Below are 20,381 nucleotides of genomic sequence, written 5' to 3'. Positions count from 1 at the left end.
CAGACGCCAAGGCCCAAAAGATTTATAGGGCCCAACACAAATTTAGGGTGAACCTTTTTAAATGAGCAGTGTTATCTTAAATGTCTAATAAATGACTTTAGTAACACAAATGAAGCTAGTTCAATGGTTAATATACTCAAATTTGGGTACCAAGGTCATGAGTTCTAAACCCTTCCTTTACATTTTTATTTCCTAATCAATTTTCAGTTAATCCCATTCATTTTTTATTTCCTAAACTGTTTTGAACTATCAATTCACTTAATTAATTGACTCTTCGATCTTGTTAACAAGATGATTATATGATTAATTAGTTAATGTTTTGGGTTATAATCTTGAGGTCATGAGTTCAAACCCCATGATTAGCATGTCGTATTGTGATTTCTTAATATATATTTGATGAGTTTATATTATACCATTTTTTTTGTTTCGCCCGGGGCCCAAATTTTTTCTCTCATTCTCGGAGACGGCCCTGTCGGCTTCAGCACTAGAACGGGAGATGGTAGACTAGCGCTTAGAGGACCAGGAAACCAGGTTATCACCCAAATAAACACAATAACCAGACGTGGATCTCCGAGTATCAGGACACCCGGCCCAATCCGTATCCGTGTAGGCACGAATGGAGAGAGAAGATGATGCATGAAGATGTAGCCCGAAGTCAGCAGTTCCCTGAATGTATCGTAGAATGCGTTTAAGATGGTACCAACATTTTGCCTTTTTGATACCGGTACCGTACCATACCAGGTATTTTCGGTACCCGGTACCGGTGTTTTTTGGATTTCGGATGGTACCAAGCTCATCCCTACGTTCGAGTCCGAATTCAGGTTGATTTGAATTTGATGATTTAAAGTAAAAATCTAAAATTTAAAAAGAAAAAAAGAGACCAATAAAAAATACCAAAACAGTTTCTTAAAACATGCAAATAATCCACAAAAATGCAGCCATAACAAAATTATAACTATATCTTTTTTTCAGTTTAGTAATTAAACACATCATGTCTCAAAAGAAGTGCACAATAATTATTAAAAAGAAGCATTATTCCCTTGCAGTTGCATTTGTAATGGAGTTTTTCGGTCGGTTAATTTGCCCCTTGGACACTTGGAGCCTTGAAGCTTAACTCTTTCAATTGTGCAAGAGTGTCGAATCTTGATCACAATTACATCTTCAACACGTACAGCGATTTCAGCTCCATTTGACAGCAAGTAATTACAACAAATTTCAGCATCATTTCACAGCAAATTATAGCACTATTTTACAGCAAAATAAACTAAAATATAAGAGGTAATGATTTGGGGTGAAAATTACACACCATTTATACAACAACAGGTTAATACATGTTTAATTTTAATATTAAGGGTCAAACCGGGGAGATACAGTATGTTTACAGCCTTCAATATCATTTCATGAAAGAGAAAAGATTTGATATTTTAACAACAAAACTTATGTAATCATATCATCAATACTTTAGTTTATTTTACGAAAGCATTTTATTAAAAAACTGGATCTTTCAAACATGTTTCCTGTTTATCTGAAATTGTAACCAATAAAATCAGACCAAAATAGTATATTCAGAGAAAAAGCTAAAGTGTAAGCAGATCTGGGAAGACACATCTTGTCGCGCCATTGCGGCTACGCTCGCCGCGCCGTTTGATGGATATTCTGAATGAAAATCAAATTAAACAATGAAATTTAAAATTTTAGAATTTTATTGGCCGAAAAGTTACCTCAATGAATATTCTCATTGATGTCAAATCGCTGGATGATATAGCATGGTGAAACCAAGATACAATTCTGAAAAAGTTACCTCCAACAATCACTAAGGCATCCAACTTCAAAGCCTTGCATGCTTCCATTGCAGAATTTACTTGTTCTGTGGTTCTGATTTGATCCTTGTTTCGTCCCAATAAATCTTAACCACCTTCAAAGGATTAAAATAGCCCAAAGAAATTACATTACATTATAAAAAAAGGAAAACCCTAATCATAAAATTATATATTTCTCATAAACCGTGAGATCCACCTAGTTACATGCATAACACAAATCTTTACAGTAAATATCAAAGGCGCAACATACAATTAATCCCACAAATGGAAAAAGGGCATAGAAAATGATATATTTACCGAGAAATCCAAGCAGAACACCTTTTAGGGTTGTGAATTTTGAGAGCTTCATGAAGTCCCCATACAACATTTTGTCCTCCAGGAGATTGTCTACCATAGAAAACCAGTCCAACCCTGAGAAAGAAAACAAAACAATATATAACTGATTAATTTTTTTTTAATCAACACCCATTAAAGAAATACATTACAATAACAATTTTTTTCTATAATTTTACACTATAAACCCAAACAAGAATTTCTGGCTAGCACACATATACGACTTATCAAACAACTTTGAATATATATGATATAGAATAAACTAAAACAAAAGTGCAATAACTTTTCCTCAAGATTTCAATATGTGATTTACAATAAGAAGAAAAAAATGATTTGAACGTTACTGCAGGATGTTCACTAATGGCCTGAGCATTGACTGGTTTAGATTTTTCTATGAAAAAATGAAACAAAGGTTGACCATAAGTGTGAGGAAATGATCGAAAAATCACGCGAGCACCAACAGGATCTGCTGCAACAGTTGCATCAACAAATTCTACCCTCACAGTAGTTCTCTGTGCATAAATTCATAAATCATGGTTCATTAATCCGATGTATAAACAAAATGCATAACAATAACTACATTTTCTAAAAACCTCTCTCTAATGATACAAGAAAAAGCTTTTTAACTTTAAAAATACAAATAAAGGGATGTGTATATGCCAATAGTTTTTTTTTTTCCCAATAGATCTTCAGTTATCTTGCATCAACTTCTTTCTTTTGTCTTTCCGGATCTTATTATTAGACACTATGGTCTTCATGGTCCTGTTCGATCAACTTTGATGAAAATTATAGGCCAAACTGCTTACTACGATTTCCAGAAGCCACAAACCAAACTGGCTGGTTGGGTAGGTCGGCCGGACGAGCCGGTTTTACCTGTTTGGTGGTTAACCATTCGGTTCTCGCGCTTTGAACCAATTTTTTGTTTTTTTTTTCAAAATCCTTGATTTGTAAAAAAAAGGAACAAATAAAGGTTAAACAGTTAATTCCAAGTTTTAAACCGGATCGAATACCCGTTTAAATCTCAACCCGGCCGACTTGATTCAGATTCGAATCACTTGACCGAAAACAATCAAAACTGATTATTCCAACTCCAGGTCAATGATACGTGGTTGAAAACCGGTGCTCGTAGTCGTTTAACTTTATCTTCTTATATGAGTTTTAATCTTGAATAGCCTACTTTTAATTAGATTTGTGTTTGTGCAGGTTTAATGAAGTTTAAGGAGCTTTTCGAGAGCTTTACGGGACACCGGAGCGATAAACGGACCACCGGGAAGCCTTACGGATCAAACAGGAGCGAAGAAATGAAAAATCAGGAACGAGGTTTTGAGAGCCCGTCGCCAACGGGTCCCAAGCTGTCGGCGACGCCTTCTTGTTAAGCCCGTCGGCCATAGATAGCCGTATCCTGCTACTTAAGGCGTTGGACGGAGGAGTGTATAGGGGAACCCGTCGCCGACGGTCCCCCACCCTTCGCCGACGGGTTAGATTTTCCTGAAACGCAAATTTGAGTGAATTAATAAAAAACTCGATTTTGATTGGTCTCTCGGGCATTGATTTCGTAAGTTACACTCTTGGGGGGTTTGAATCTAGCATCTTGGAGCCTAATTCACCTAACAATTTCACCAAACTTCATCTCTATAACTCGAATTCATCATCAAGAAAAATCACCATCATTCTTCACAATCATCATCCAAACCCTAGTTCATCCAATCCATCCTTCCTTTCACCATCATCATCCATCAAAACCCTAATCCTCATCCTTCTACCATTTCACAAGATTCAAGATGACTTCATTCTCATTCCAATCATCCGGTGATCAAGCTTCTTCAACCATGAGCGGCTAATCATCTCGGTTTCACCTCGGTGTAGGTAGTTGTTAATTTTAGGGTTTCGAATTGTTCTTGTTTCAACTTAGTGACAATTTGTGTTTGATTTTTGAAACCTTTGATAATAGTGTTACATTTGTTGCGAATTCCTAAAATGTCGAACGATGTTAAAAGTTATGACTTTGCGAAATGGTGATATGTAATTGCGCATTGTCGTGGTTAGGATTTACTTGTGTTGATTACAAAGTGTATTCTTATCCGTTCTTCGGGATGTTGATAGTTATTAGCACCTAAGTCACGGTACACTAAATCCGCTAATCATATGCATTTGAGTTGAATCTAAAACTTGTAGAAATCCTAAATTAGCAATTACCGAAACCGGGTGTGATTCCTTTTTCTTATTATTGTTCTAGTAACCAATTTTCTCGTAATCATTAATCTTTAGTTGTTAATCAATTTAATCTATTCACTTAGTTTAAACTCACATCTCTCAATTAAACAAAAACATAAAGATATTCTAGTAAGCTTCATAAAACGTGACAATTGTTTTAATTCAATCGAATCCACACACAAACCACATACTCTTCGTGGTTCAACCCCTTGCTACCACTAACACATAGTTAAGGGTAATTTGGGCTTATAAATATTATCTTTGACCGGGGCGCGACACTCCGATCAAATTTTGGCACCGTTGCCGGGGAGTGCGTGCGCCTTGTGTTTGGATTATTGCTTGAATTTCGTGATTATCTGTTCAATTTGTTTAGCTTTCTTTTTGTACTTGTCTTTTTCTTTGTTACGCGTGGTGTGTTACTTGTGCAGGTTACAAGTAGTGCATGGATACGCGGAACTCCGGGAGGACTTCACCTTTAGTCTACGAACCGGAAATCGAAAGAGTCGCAAGAAGAAACCTAGCAAGCCGATTGGAAGCAACACTTGCTTCTAATCAAACCGACCAAACACCATAATTCACACCGACCATTGAAACCGATTCAATGGCAAACCACAACTCAACCAAAACCTCAATCAAAATCAATTCCAATCCCGAGGAACCTTTCATCCCGCCCAAAATGTTCAACCAATACCTCAAGAACAACCGGGTGATAACATCAACTCTAGACCACCCACACCACCCTTCCGAAATCAAAACCCCAATAACACCCAACGAACACCCCAACACCAAAACCTTCATCGACAACAAACCTTACCCCTAAACCTTGATGACCGGAATGTCAATTCTGACCGTCGAGGCAACCGAGATCGCGGCAATCCCGCGAACGAAGACCCATTCTTCAACATAGACGATTTGAGGAACGCCATCCCCGATGACGAACCATTTAGTGTTCCCGGTTATCAATCGCCGGAACATGTGAGTGTGCATACTGAAAATTCGGATGACGGGGGTTACTACGATGATCGGGCTAATGATGACGAAGATTGGGGATATGTGAATCAGGGTAATGTTTATAATGCAAGAGGGCATGGCGATAAGGAGTTTGGCTACCAAAACGCCAATTATGTTGGAGAAGAAGACTACGGGTATGGGAATAGAAGGAATGGCGGTTACGAGAACAACCGCCAACCACGAAATAACAACCAAAGGAACCGAAATGACGGGTTTTATAATAACAACAACAATGGCAACCCTAATCGGATTCCTCGTTTCGTGGGAGGGGGTAACCAAAGGGGTAACCAAGGTGGAAATAGAAGAGACGATAGAAGAGGTGATAGGGGTGGTGATCGAAGGGACAATCGAAGACAGGGTGATCAAGAAGTGAATGGTCCACAACGTCGTCAACAACCTCCATGGGGAGTGAATGACCGTTTCCGACTGATAGTTACTTAAAATGACTCTCCGATAGTATACGAATGGAGGATGTTTGACTGTAAACCGCATTACATCAATATACTTCCCCACTTCAATGGGAGGTCTAATGATGAGCCATATACGCACTTGGCAGAGTTCTCTTCCATTTGTAACACTATTGGGGGGCACAACTTTGTACTAGAGGAGGTCAAGCTTCGTTTGTTCCATTTTTCGTTGAAAGACAAGGCAAAGCAATGGTTTCTCACACTTCCAGCGAATAGCATCCGGACATGGGGTGAGATGCAACAAGCCTTCTTAGACGAATATTATTCGATGGCGAAAACCGATGACGCTAGGGATGAAATAAGGTCATTTCGGAAATTATCGAGTGAACCGTTGCATGAGGCATTCACTCGATTTAAGGAATTGATGCGGAGATACCCACATCACCAAATAGAAAAGTGGGAATTGGTGAAGTGTTTTGTACGTGGGTTGGATGACACAACATGGAATCGTCTTGATCGGCGAGCAATTGGACTCTTTTGAGCAACCATGAGGACGATGATTGGGAGTTTTTGGAGCGGATGAGTAAACGCTCAAAAGAGAAAGAATCGGCTGATCGAGCTAAGAAACACCCCATTTCTCGGTCACTTCCCGATCTCGACTCTAAAGATCGGATTTCCACCTTAGAGTGGGAAATGGCTCGAATGAAGAAAAAGGAAGTGAATGCGGTTCAATTTGAGGTGTGTGAAGAGTGTGGTGATATTGGACATAGAGCGGAGCAATGTCCAACGGGGTTGAGTGACTACACCGAGGAAGTCAACCAAGTGTATGGAGATAGGAAGCAATATGACATGAACTCCAACACTTACCATCCGGGCTTGAGAAATCACCCTAATTTCCGGTATGGTAATGCCTCAAATCAAATGAACCTGAATTTCCAATCGGGTAATCAAGGAGGTCAAGGTGGGTCATCGTACAATAATCGGCAAGGTGGTAACCAAGGGGGTTACCAAAGGAATTACAACCAAGGTGGTAACCAAGGATATCAGAACCGTGAAGGCAACTATCAACGGGGTTACAACCAATGTGGTAATGGGGGTGGTGCATCTAACTCCCAAGGTGATAATTCAATTAACTCGAAACTAGATGCTATCATGAACACTATGAGCACTCTCACCAACTCACATCAAGAACTTAAAACTGAAATACGGAATTCAAACCAAGAAATTAAAATTGAAATGCGGAAAGAGTTTGAGGTGAGGGATAAATCCCAAAAGGCATTAGAGAAACAAGTAGGCCAACTTGCGGAGGAAATGGCTCAAGTGAGAGGGAGCATGGGGAAGCTTCCAAGTGACACAACGGTGAACCCTAAGCATCAAGGGTCAAGCTCAAGGAACACACGTGAGGTACCAATTAATAAAATTACTTTACGTAGTGGACGAGTCGTTGATAATGGTGTCAAAACACCATCACCCCAGTTTGTTGAAGGGGTGGTGGAAGATGCTAGTGAGGATGAGAATGAGAATGAGAATGGTCAAACGGGTCAAAAGAAAAATGATTTGAAAAACAATAATGACACTCCCGTTGTGACCATTCCAGTCCCTAAGGCTAAGGAGACGGGTGTGGAGGTTAATACCACCCCTTATCCCGAAGCATTAAAGGGACCCATTAAGAAGGTTGTAAACAAAAGAGGTCCACAACAGGAAGAGTTGTTGGAAATTTTTAAACAAGTAAAAATAAATTTACCTCTTTTGGATGCAATCAAACAAGTACCGTCTTATGCTAAGTACTTGAAAGAATTGTGTACCCAGAAACGAACTCATAAATTTCCTAAAACATTAGATTTAACTAAAAATGTGAGTTCGATTCTTTCGGGTGCACTTCCACCTAAGCTCCAAGATCCGGTGCGCCTATCATTTCAATTCAAGTAGGCGATTTTAAAATCAACCGGGTACTTTTCGATCTTGGTGCTAGCGTGAGCATTCTACCGGGTAGCTTGTATGACCAATATGAGTTTGGTCCACTTCAGTCATCAAACACCACTGTGGTGTTAGCCGATTTGACACCTAAACTACCCCGTGGAGTTGTCTCGGATGTGATAGTAAAAATCGAGGATTTTTACTACCCGGTGGACTTTCTAGTACTTGATTACGTGGCCAAGGACCTAACCAAACAACCTACGATGATTTTGGGTCGGCCGTTCTTAGCAACCGCAAATGCTCAAATTGACTACAGAACAGGAACGATTGACATGACATTTGGAAACCAAAGGTTGAGGTTGCATGTTTTTTCCGGACTTATGAACCTTCCAGTTGATGATGAATGCTATATGGCAGACATTGTTGACACGTGTATACCTCTTTGCGACACAGTTGTGGATGGGGAAAACACAATGGAGGATTGTTATATGTTTGACAGGTCACATGTGGAGGTGGAAAGGAGCATAGACGAAGAAGTGAAGAGTTTGGAGGTGCTTGCGGTTCAAGAGGGAAAACTGACATGGACGCACCAAGTTGAGAGTTTACCGGAGAGCATTGACACTAAATTGAAGCCGTCTTTAGTAGAGCCTCCGGAGGTTGAGTTGAAGGCGTTGCCGAAGCATCTCAAGTATGCTTACGTTGGTGAAGGCAATACACTTTCGGTTATTATTGCATCAAACCTAACCGCGGAGCAAGAGACCAAGTTGATGGATGTTTTTGTCACCAATCGGGCAACGATTTGATGGACCATTTATGATTTGAAGGGTATTAGTCCCTCGGTGGTGATGCACAAAATCATCATGGAAGAGAATGTGACTCCCGTTCGAGATGCACAACGAAGATTGAATCCGAATATGCGGGAGGTGGTGAAGAAAGAAGTGCTGAAATGGCTCGATGCGGGTATTATTTACCCGATCTCGGATAGTCAATGGGTGAGCCCAACTGACCGAATACTTCTAGTGCCAAAACTGACTTAGTTGACATGCTTTGGTTGTGTATTAAGCAAGGCTATTTATATATAATCTACTATGTTTTATAAATATTTGTTTATGCTTACTTTAGTTTAATTAAAAACCAAACAACTTATGTTTTTATCGGTAATTTAGTGACAAAGGTCTAGTATTATTTCTCCGCCCATTTCCGTGGATTGATACTTGGTTCTTACTGATACTTTATTACATATATGACGGGGTACACTTGCCTCTTTCGTGTGTGTTTTGATGTAAAAGTAATAATCACTTTTATAAATTTAAAACCAAATCGTGTGTAATTTCATTGTAAAAATATGTGTAGTCGCGCACACGTCAAAAGTTTTTGGCGCCGTTGCTGGGGAAATGGCGAGTTTTAGGAACGACCCGAGTCATTGTGTTATCGGTGTATATACTTGTTAATATTTGTGAATATTTTCTTGATTATTTATTTGTTTGTTTATTTATTTTGTTAATATTTCTTGCTTTTAATTCAATTTATTCGTTTTCGTGATTCTTTTGTACACTTGTAAATTTTTGTTCCATTTATTTGTTCGAATCCGGATTTATTTATTCATTTATTCCTTGAGTTTTCGGCTCCAAAAATTATTTTTATACTAGCCGATTCGATTACTTAATTCATTATGATTTTTATAAAAATTCGGGCCCATTTATGAATTGTTATAAAATTTTCAGCCCATTTTTTTAATATTCTGTTTCTATTCAGTTAAAAAAATATAAAAAAGAAGAAAAAGAATGTATGAAAATAAAACAATAACAATAAAAAAAATAAAAAGAAAAGAAATTAAGAATAAAAAGACAAATGTAAAAGAAATGATAGTAATATAAAAAAATGAAAAAAAAAGGAAATATAGAATGAAAGAAAGATGAATAACAAGATATTAAAAAAAAATAGGAAGGTAAAAAAAAGAAAAATAAATAAAATGATAATAAATTAAGAAAAAGTAAGCAAAGATAAATAAATTAAATAAAAAAATAAAAAGAAAAATAAATAATAATAATAAATAGGGGCGTGGTAATGACCCGCACATGTAACAAGTGTGGGGACATGAGTCTTGTTATCGACTCGCCGACAAAAATTTAGCATGAGTCTTGCTATCGACTCGCCGACAAAAATTTAGCATGAGTTTTGCTATCGACTCGCCGACAAAAATTTAGCATGAGGCTTGCTATCGACTCGCCGACAAAAATTTAGCATGAGTCTACGCTACTGACTCGCGGATCAAAAATGTAGCAAGAGCATCAAAAGCGCTTTAGGGGTAGTATCGTCTTTTTTATGTGTTTTTCTAGTTTTAGCGTAATTTTGGTGTGTTTGGTAGTTTCCGTAGTCGTGTACAAAAACATTTGACGTGTGCGTGACTACACATATTTCTACAATGAAATTACACATGATTTGGTTTTAAATTTATAAAAGTGATTATTACTTTTACATCAAAACACACACGAAAGAGGCAAGTGTACCCCGTCATATATGTAATAAAGTATCAGTAAGAACCAAGTATCGATCCACGGAAATGGGCGGAGAAATAATACTAGAACTTTGTCACTAAATTACCGATAAAAACATAAGTTGTTTGGTTTTTAATTAAACCACTAACCATTTCTAGTATCATGGTGCCCACGTTTTAACCAAGTTAAACTAGTTAACCAAATTAAAAGTTTACTAATACATGATTAATTAAGCTTCATTTTTCAACTATCTTAACTAACCAAGCACCAATCATCCAACACAATTACTTATAATCAAGAAATCAATATCAATAACAAGGTTGCAAACTAATCATCAAAGATAATCATAGAAAATACTTCCAAATGTCATTACAAACAAAGGTTAACATACTAATGGTTATAATCAAGCAAGGGATTGTCGTGTTTTTGCCCAAAGGCTTACATTAATACATAATAATCAGTCTAAATGCTTGAAACATAACTAAATTATGGAAAGGTTCGAGAAACCAAACCATAAACAAGCATAAGAATGAGAATCCGGATAGTAACCGAGCTAAACCGGGCAATGTGGCTTGAATCCGGGCTAAAGCTGATGCTTCCGGAGCCTGAAAATCGCCTGTGGAGCTCTCCAAAATTCCAGAGTTACGAACAGAATGCTTCTGTTCGCTTTTTATATTTTTTCGATGTCGCACGGTCGTGCACCGATCGCATGACCGTTCACTTTATGCATTATTGTAGTTACTGTTCATGACATCAGCAGAGTTGACTGGTCTTCGGTCTTGCACGACCGTTCTTCATATGGCACGACCGTGCCATTCCGGGATCTTGTTGCACGGACAGCAGAACTGGTCGTTCATCACGGGATATAGCTGATCATCGGATCCGCACGGCGTGCAAGGAATGGAACGACCGTGCGTAACCAAGATTCTGTTGAATGCCTTGTTGCACTGGTCGTTCATAACCGACTGATCTTTGTTTGTCGTAGATGCACGGTCGTTCCTCAAACCACACGACCGTGCAACTTGCCCAGGTCAGTTTTCTAACAGAATGTCCGCAGCTTTGTCGTTTTGTCCTGAAAGTCCTCGTTTTCACTATCATCTCGTCTAGTATGCTGTTTTAGGCCTGTAAACGAAAGTATACATAATTAAGTATCCGAATGATGGTTTTACGGCCGAAAACGCATAAAATGGGGATAAAATGGGGGACTAAAATATGTGTAAATTAGCGAATATCACCAACACAGACGGTTCCCAAGAAAGCGGGTATACAAGTCGTCAAAAATGACGCAAGTGAAGAGGCAGCCACTTGGCCGGTAACCGGGTGGCGAATTTGCATTGATTATTGGAAGTTGAATACCACAACTTCCAAAGATCATTTTCCTTTACCGTTCATTGACCAAATAGTTGAGAAATTGTCGGGGCAAAAATTTTATTGCTTCTTAGATGGCTATTCTGGTTATAACCAAATTGCCATCCATCCGGAAGATCAAGCAAGACCACGTTTACGTGCCCCTACGGCACTTTCGCATTTAGGCGAATGCCGTTTGGATTATGTAATGCCCCTGCCACCTTCCAAAGGTGCATGATGAGTATCTTTTCAGATATGGTGGGGAAGTCTTTGGAAATCTTCATGGATGATTTCTCAATTTTTGGGTCATCTTTTGAGGCTTGTTTGGACCAACTAGATAAAGTGTTAAAAAGGTGTGTCGAAACTAGTTTGGTCTTAAGTTGGGAAATAGCCATTTTATGGTTCAATAGGGAATTGTGTTGGGACACGTGGTGTCAAGTCGTGGGATAGAGGTTGATCGTGCTAAGGTACAAGTTATATCTACATTGCCGTATCCCATGACTGTTAAAGGTGTTAGGTCATTTCTAGGTCACGCGGGGTTTTATCGGCGGTTCATTAAGGGTTTTAGTGATATAACCAAGCCTTTATGTAATTTGTTGTTAAAAGACCATCCGTTTGATTTTAATGAAAATTGCCAAAACGCTTTTAACAAATTAAAAGAAAAGTTAGTCGAGGCCCCAATCTTGCAATCGTCAAATTGGTCTTTACCTTTTGAAATTATGTGCGATGCAAGTGATTATGCGGTGGGGACCGTGTTGGGACAACGAGTGGATAAAAAACCCGTTGCCATATATTACACAAGTAAGACTCTTTCGGATGCACAATTAAATTACACCACTACTACTGAAAAAGAGCTACTTGCGGTGGTATATGCATTAGATAAATTTCGGTCATATATATGGGGTAGTAAAGTGATTATTTATTCTGATCACACTGTAGTTAGGTACCTCATGGAAAAGAAAGATGCTAAGCCAAGTTTGATACGTTAGGTGTTATTGCTCCAAGAGTTTGATTTGGAAATACGGGACAAAAATGGTATCGAGAATGTGGTAGCGGACCACTTATCCCGGTTGATGGTCGAAGAGGATCCGAAGTCTTAGAGATTAATGAGTCTTTCCCAGATGAGCATATTATGAAATTAGATAAATTACCATGGTATGCTAACATTGTAAATTATCTTGTTACATGTGACATGCCAGCACATTGGGATAGACGGAAGAGGCAACATTTTATGTCTCAAATCAAGTATTACCGGTTGGAAGAACCGCACTTGTGGAAAGAGTGTGCGGATCAAGTGATAAGAAGATGCATAGATGACGAAGAAATTCCAAGCGTGTTGCAGCATCTACACTCGTTTGCATGTGGTGGCCATTTTAGTGGCCACAAAATGGATCATAAAGTGTTAAATAGTGGTCTTTATTGGCCTACTATTTTTAAAGATGCAAATGAGTTTTCAAAGAATTGCATAGAGTGCCAAAAAATAGGGGGTATTTCAAAAAGGGATGAGATGCCCATGCAACCAATCCTCGTAGTCGATGTTTTCGATGTGTGGGGTATTAATTTCATGGGCCCATTCCCCAATTCTTATGGTAACTTGTACATCTTGGTGGCCGTTGACTATGTGTCAAAATGGGTCGAAGCAATAGCCACCAAGAAAAACGACCATTCCGTAGTGTGTAATTTTGTTCAAACCAATATTTTCTCAAGGTTTGGGATTCCTCGTGTCATCATAAGTAATGGAGGATCTCATTTTAAAAACTTTCGGTTTGGGAAACTTCTTAAACGGTTTGGTGTCAACCATAGAATTGCTACCCCCTATCACCCACAAACAAGCGGGCAAGTCGAGGTGTCAAATAGGAAAATCATAGAGATTTTGCAAAAGACTGTGCGGGCGGACCGTAAGGATTGGTCAATTAAGTTGAACGTTGCTTTATGGGCCTACCGTACAACACATAAGACACCTATTGGCACTACACCTTACCGGTTGGTTTACGGTAAAAATTGTCATTTACCGGTTGAACTTGTGCACAAATCATTATGGGCTATTAAGGAAGTTAATGTTCAATATGATGATGCAGGTAAGGAAAGGAAACTCAAGCTATGCGAGTTGGAGGAGCTAAGGGAAATGGCATATGAATGTGCGTCTATGTATAAGGATGGGATGAAGAAAGCGCATGATGCCAAGTTGAGAAAGAAAGAGTTCGAGGTTGGCCAAAAGGTGTGGCTTTACAATTTGAAGCTCAAGTTCTTTCCCGGAAAGCTCCGGAGCAAATGGATGGGACCTTATGTGATCACCCGGGTTGGATAATTGGGTGATGTTACAATCGAGGACCCGAAGGAAGGGATACGACAAACGGTAAATGGTCATTGACTAAAACTGTTTCTCAATGGTAACGAAAAGTTGGATGAAAACAAGGAATCGGTGAGCTTCGTCAAAAATTGGCATTGTCTGACTGAAGCAACAAACTATTCTATTATTCCGGGATACTTTGGAATATTCCATTCTGAACGTTGGGGGCTGCTTCTACTCGTTTTCCACGTGCTTATTGACTACAAAACCGGGTCTTTAGCTCATATAACCGTTACAATGTCAATAACATTGACCAACATCCGATATTCTCGCGGAATATGCCTTTCTGACCGTTACAAGACCCATTCTTCCACCATCAACGTCCATTTTTCAACCACCTTGAGCGAATCTTCAGGTAGATCAAGTTTTTTAACGTTGGTACCTTGCAACCAACGTTTTACAAGCCAATCGTTAGTAATAGTCAGGATACTGCCTCAGGATATTACCAATATCCTGGCCCGGTATCCTGATCCGGTATCCTGATCCGGTATCCTGATCATATACAACTAATAAAAAATCAAGATACAAAGTCAGGATATGGGCTCAGAATTTCACCCATAACAGTAAGCATCTTGATTTATGAGGTCGAATGAAAAGGACCGGTAACGTTTCGTGTAAAGTTATGTATAATTATTTAATTGTTTGTGTGTTTTAAATATAATCGTTTTCGTTTCATACTAATCTCTCTTGATTGTGTGAATTCTGGACATTCCGAATGGGCCATGAAGACACAAGGTATGTTTTTAGGCTTTGTTATGTGCATTGAGGACAATACACAATTTTTCGGGGGGTGGTAGGGCCGTTAACGGTTTTCGTATTTTAAAAATTTAACTTATAAAAATTTACAAAAAGATTTTTAATAATTTTTAGGATTTTTTAATGTACATAGTCCCTTTATTAAAAGTTCATAATTTCCCTCATATTTTTCAAAAAAAAAAACGTTTAAGGAGTACCCGTCGGCGACGGGGGTTAACCCGTCCGGGACGGGTTGTGGAATGACCCGTCGGCACCTTGGTCCCGTATCCAGCCACTTAGGCCGTCGGCCAAACCAAACCAAACAACAACCTGTCGGCGACGGGAGGGGGTCCGTTGGCGACGGGCTTCCTTTCTCGCGACGGGTCAGGTTCGTTTTTTGAGCATTAACTCGACCTAAGCACCATTTTCCCTCATCTAAATTCACACCTAACACATTCCCAACCACATAATCAACCCATATTCACCTTGCATTGATTTTGACCATTCAAAACAACTGAGATAACCGTTCATCTCTCTCTCTCTCATTGCTACCTTCTCTTTTTCCACTTCATCTTCTTCATCTTCTACCCTAAAACCCTAGAAACCTTCAAGACTCCATAACTCTCTCAAATCTCCACTAAATCCTCTGATTTTTGGGTCTATCTTGGGTGATTTTTCGAGAGGAACAAAACCCCCAACACGGTTTTCATCAATTCTTGCTAGTTTGCAAGATTTCTGGGCGTGTAATTTCGGGTTTGTCAAAACACTTGCTTTTCATCTTTTTCTTAGTTCTTCTTGTCTATAACATCAAAGGTATGGATGCTCCTTAATTTTATGCATGATTATCATATGTTTAGTATTTTTCTTCCGAAATTTTAAACGTTTTAGTTTAAGAGTAGGTTGTTTAGACAATGTATGTTGTCCTAGCATGATTTTGAGTAAGATTAGTTGTTTTGGATGGAATTTGAGCATGTTATAGCCATAGTGAAGTGATTACACCTGTTATGTACATGATTGAACATGAAGGTGACGTTGAATATTGTTGAACTTATAAGAAATTGCAAGTTAACAAGAAAATTGATAAGTATATGACAAAATGAGCGACTTTGGAAGTTTAAAAAGGCGACTTTACATTCACTTGCTAATTAAAAATTTCAACATCACATATCATGTCCAAAGTTTGAGAGTTTAATGAAGGTTGGGTTTTTATTGATGAATTGTTTGTTTGTGATTGTAGTTATGGCCGGTGGTAAAAGACAAAAGACTACAGGGCAAGCTTCATCATCGGGAGTAGGTTCTTCTTCCGTTTTAATACCGAAGAAGTGGGAGCAGCTAAGCTCCGTAGAAGAGAATGATGCGAGATTGTATAGGCAGGATTGGGAGTGGGCAAAGTTCAGGGATAGCAAAAGCGCCAAGGTCTGGGATGAGGAGAAAAACAAACCCTTATCGGGTTATCAAGATAGGAAGTTGGAAGCCAAGCTCTGGAAATGGAAAATGGTCAACAACGTTAATACCTCAGTTCCGAAGAGGATTATATGTGAGAGAGCAGTGAATGTTGAAGAGTTCAAACAAATCGGAATCGTGCAAATGTTTGAACGCCAAGGATGGGAAAGGGTGCTCGATTGGTGCGAAGATAACACTTCGCGAATATATTTGGCGGAAGTATGTGAATGGTTGTCTACGTTGAGGCTCATGAATAAAGATGGCCCTCCCACTCCATGGAAGTTGGTTGGTAAAACAAGCCGAAGGCCAATGACGATGTCCTTCGAAACAATTAACTGCATCGCCCGTTTTGATTCGTTGGGGGTGGAAGCATATGACTATCCAACAATGCAACAATTTTTGGATAATCATATGAACAATGGTGATCCGAATCAGATGACAGCGGTTGTTTTACCATACAGTGATGGGGGAGAGGCTAAGAGAGCTCAAATGGCACTTGCAGGGAAAATTATTCAAGGAATTTCCCTAGATAATGTGATGGTACGGTTTGGTGATCGAGGAGGAGTAAGAGCGAGCGACTGCAGGATTGTCCATTCTCTCATGTACGGGACCCCTACTTTGTCTTGGATACATATTGTTATGATGAACACATGGATCACCCGAGAGGCGTCCCAAAGGCGTTTTATTCCGTATGCACGTCTCATCAGTGCCATGATTGTACAATAGAACTGTTTACCTCCGGAATCACTTTGGGTGTCTAAACCGCTGGAAGAGTTCAATATAGCCTACATGAAGAAAAATTGGAAAATTGATGTGAATCTAGCAGGGAACAAATATGTGGTGACTGACAGATTGGGTCACAAGTATGAGTTTCTTAACCCAGATGCGCAACAGGGAGATGAGGAGATGTATGATGAAGAAGATGAGACCGAGCCTGACGGTCCACGGGGACCACAACAGAGATACATGAGGAGACATAGGGAGATAAATGCAGATGTGGCTGGCTTCGTGAAACAAAGACAAGGGCCGGCGTTCAGAAATTATAACCGCTGGCAACAAGCGTGTTATGATAACATCTCGGCATGTATAGGTGAGGCTCGAGAGTATAATAGGAGGAGAGAAAATTGGGAAGGGACGCACAGAACTTACTCGCGAGAATAGTGGGATGCCCTAGCCGCCTACCGTGGGAGAATGGAAAATTTTATGGAAGAGCAACGATTGCACCAAGCGCTTCAACAATCTCATATGGAGGGCTTGATACAGTTGCAGGAAGAAGACATGGCCCGCAGACGGGCTTGGGAAGAAAGGGAGGAGAAGGCGAGGCAGGACCGAAACTCAGTGGAGGACAACCGCTGGAGTGCCTTATTTGTCTCACAGGAAACGGCTATTAACAACGCCAAAATTCTCCACGATCAGAAGAGACACCAAAAGACCTTGAGGCCGGCCATCCTTATGTCGAGCATTCGGGGTGGACCGATTACCCCAACCTTCCCGTTCCACGAGGCCCGTCCGATCTATCTCCTCACTGGCCCGAAGCTGTAGGCTCCAGTTTCATTCCGATCCCTTAGCAGCCACCACCTCAAGGAGGATCGAGCCCATTGGATAACTATAGGGAGATGTTTGAGGCACTCACTGGTTATCAATACCAGCCAAACCCGCCAGTTGATCATAACGAGCGATATCAGCGGTAGAGGTATGGTATGTTTTGTGTTGTTGTTGTATACTTTGGTTCTTTATTTTGTTCTTCGTTATTATTTAATTTTTTGCCTAGTTAAATGAACGTTGTGGGTGTGTTCCCTATATAACCCTCACGAAACCTACTCGTCCTCTTAAGCTATTGGGAGGTTTAAAAGGGCTTGTTGCATACGCCAAATGCAACCGTGATTCCTACGAGAGTGAGTTAGGTTTGTTGTTGTTGTAAATTATTTTCCCCATAAATTGAAGTAAAATAACGCATGGCTTGGTAATGTGTTCATAAAAAGGGTAGAACTAGGTAACTAACAAATTTTGATGGTCGTGAGAAGCATGCTTCTACACAAGGATTAGAATTTGTAGGTACAACATGTTCGCAGGACAACCGTATTTATGAAGAGAAGAAGGAGATATGAGCATCAAGCGACAACAATCAGGTGCATGCGTTTCCTTTCACTTTGATTCTTGATTTAGTAATAAGTGGATTGTATTTTGTATTCTATTTTCCGGGGTGAAATATTGGGAAAGTTAGTCGTGTCACATCCCTTTTGCATTTTAAAACTCCAGTTCTTACACATTGAGGACAATGTTTACCTCAAGTGTGGGGATGGGGGAGTAGTAAAAATTTTCGATTTTGACCCGTTCATTTAAACACTACACATTGAGGACAATGTTTACCTCAAGTGTGGGGATGAAAAAAAATTCAAAAATTTTTCAAAAGTTTCTTGTTTCAAAAGCGATCTTAAAAGCACAAGTAACCAAGTCAACGAGGGATGGCACAACCCATTTGGTCTTTTGTCATGATCAAGTTCGAATTAATAGCATGACAGGTGTTTAGCGGGTGGTTATTTGGGAATAATCCGACTAAGAAACTAGTACATCATGCATATCACATATCATACCCTTATACGTGAGGTTTGAGCCACTTTATATCATAGATTTGCATTTACATGTTTCTTTGTTTGAGTGGACCATTAGTCGCGTATTGTAGAACTAGCAAACTTTTGATACGTTTGAGACCATAGACCGAATACAGGCACGAGAATGAATAAGGCATTAGGTAAACCTTTTCCTTTTTACACCATTTTCATATCCTTACCCAAAAAAATTATTCCCTAGTAGCCAACTTTGAGCCTAAACCTTTCGTTTGACAACCCATTTAGCCCATAACCATAATCCTTTTCTTTTTAAACCCGTGTGATGAAAATTCGATTATAGGAGTTTAAGTTGTATAGTTGTGATTTATTTGGAAAAAAAAATTCAGAAAATGTTGCGAAAAAGAATGAAAAAAAAACCGTTGAGAAAAATCCAAAAATATGTGTTTCTAGTTGTTGAACAAAAGGCGAAAATCATTGCCTTGTAGTTGATGTTTATAGTTTACTTGAGTTTAGAATAGTTGCGTTGTAATAAAAATCGAATTTTCATCACCTTAACCACTTTAAAATATCCAATTTCCTACCCTTAACCTAGCCCCGTTACAACCCTTATAAAGACCTTATGACTTGTGCTTAGTATTCGTGATCGGTGGTGGAGAATGATTGAGTTGCAAGCCTATGCGGGTACGTGTTCTAATTGGTTTTGAGCGATTAATCGATTGAAGTGCTAATACATTATACACATTAGCCAAATTATAAGCCGAATGGAGAGAACATTGTGAGGGATATGCATGAGTTGTTAGTTTTACGGGCGGGTTAATCTTGGATAACCATTATTATATGTGATTATTCACTTGACCGGTAAATATGTGGAAATTGTAAAGAATGTGAACTTTTGTATGAAAATAGACCTTAACCTTTGTCTCGGGAATGGGAAGTGTATTTGTTGTTCGACCCATGTGAAAGTGAAAAACAGATTTGCTTGAGGACAAGCAAAAGACATGTGACATCTCGTATTTTCAATTTTTCCATTTTTGGCAAGTCTGCTTGTACTTTCTATTTTTGTAAGTTGTACCTTTGTGGCATTTGATTCTATTCCCAAATTGTACTCGAGACTTGAAATCATAATGAAAGTGCATCATTTTATCCATATTTGTGTTTGAATGCTATGTATTATCAAAACAATTAATAACATGTTGAAACTATGTTAAACACGTAAAAACAGGGAAATTACATCTTAATATCAGCTCTTAAATTCATCATTGCCAAGAGATTACCCTAAACCGTACGAAACTTGGGAATTTATACGTTAATTCGGTATGAATATCAAAATTTGGGTTAAAATGATTTTTATATTATTTTATTAATATTTTAAATAAATAAATTAATAATTAAAATTAAATAAATAAATATTTTTATTAAATTTTTATTAATTTTTGATTATTTTGGTTAATTAAACTAACTCAGTTAGTGAAAACCCAGTTAAATCAGCTAACTGGGTTAATTTTATCAAAGGGCAGCACTAACTGAGTTAGAAAACTCAGTTAGTGACTAACCCAGTTAGTCAGTTAACTGATTTTAAAAAAAAGGGGGGTTTGAACCGCTGAACCGGGGATCGAACGCGTGACCTCTGCCTTAGCAACCAACAAACTAACCACTCGGCAGGGCATGCCACATCCGGTGAAACAAGGACTCGTATTATATTTAACATCTCATTAGATGTTCCGAATTCAAACCAG

The sequence above is a fragment of the Helianthus annuus genome, chromosome 15, assembly GCF_002127325.2.
Source record: "Helianthus annuus cultivar XRQ/B chromosome 15, HanXRQr2.0-SUNRISE, whole genome shotgun sequence".
In the NCBI taxonomy this organism is placed as follows: Eukaryota; Viridiplantae; Streptophyta; class Magnoliopsida; order Asterales; family Asteraceae; genus Helianthus; species Helianthus annuus.
This window is presented reverse-complemented; position numbering follows the sequence as displayed.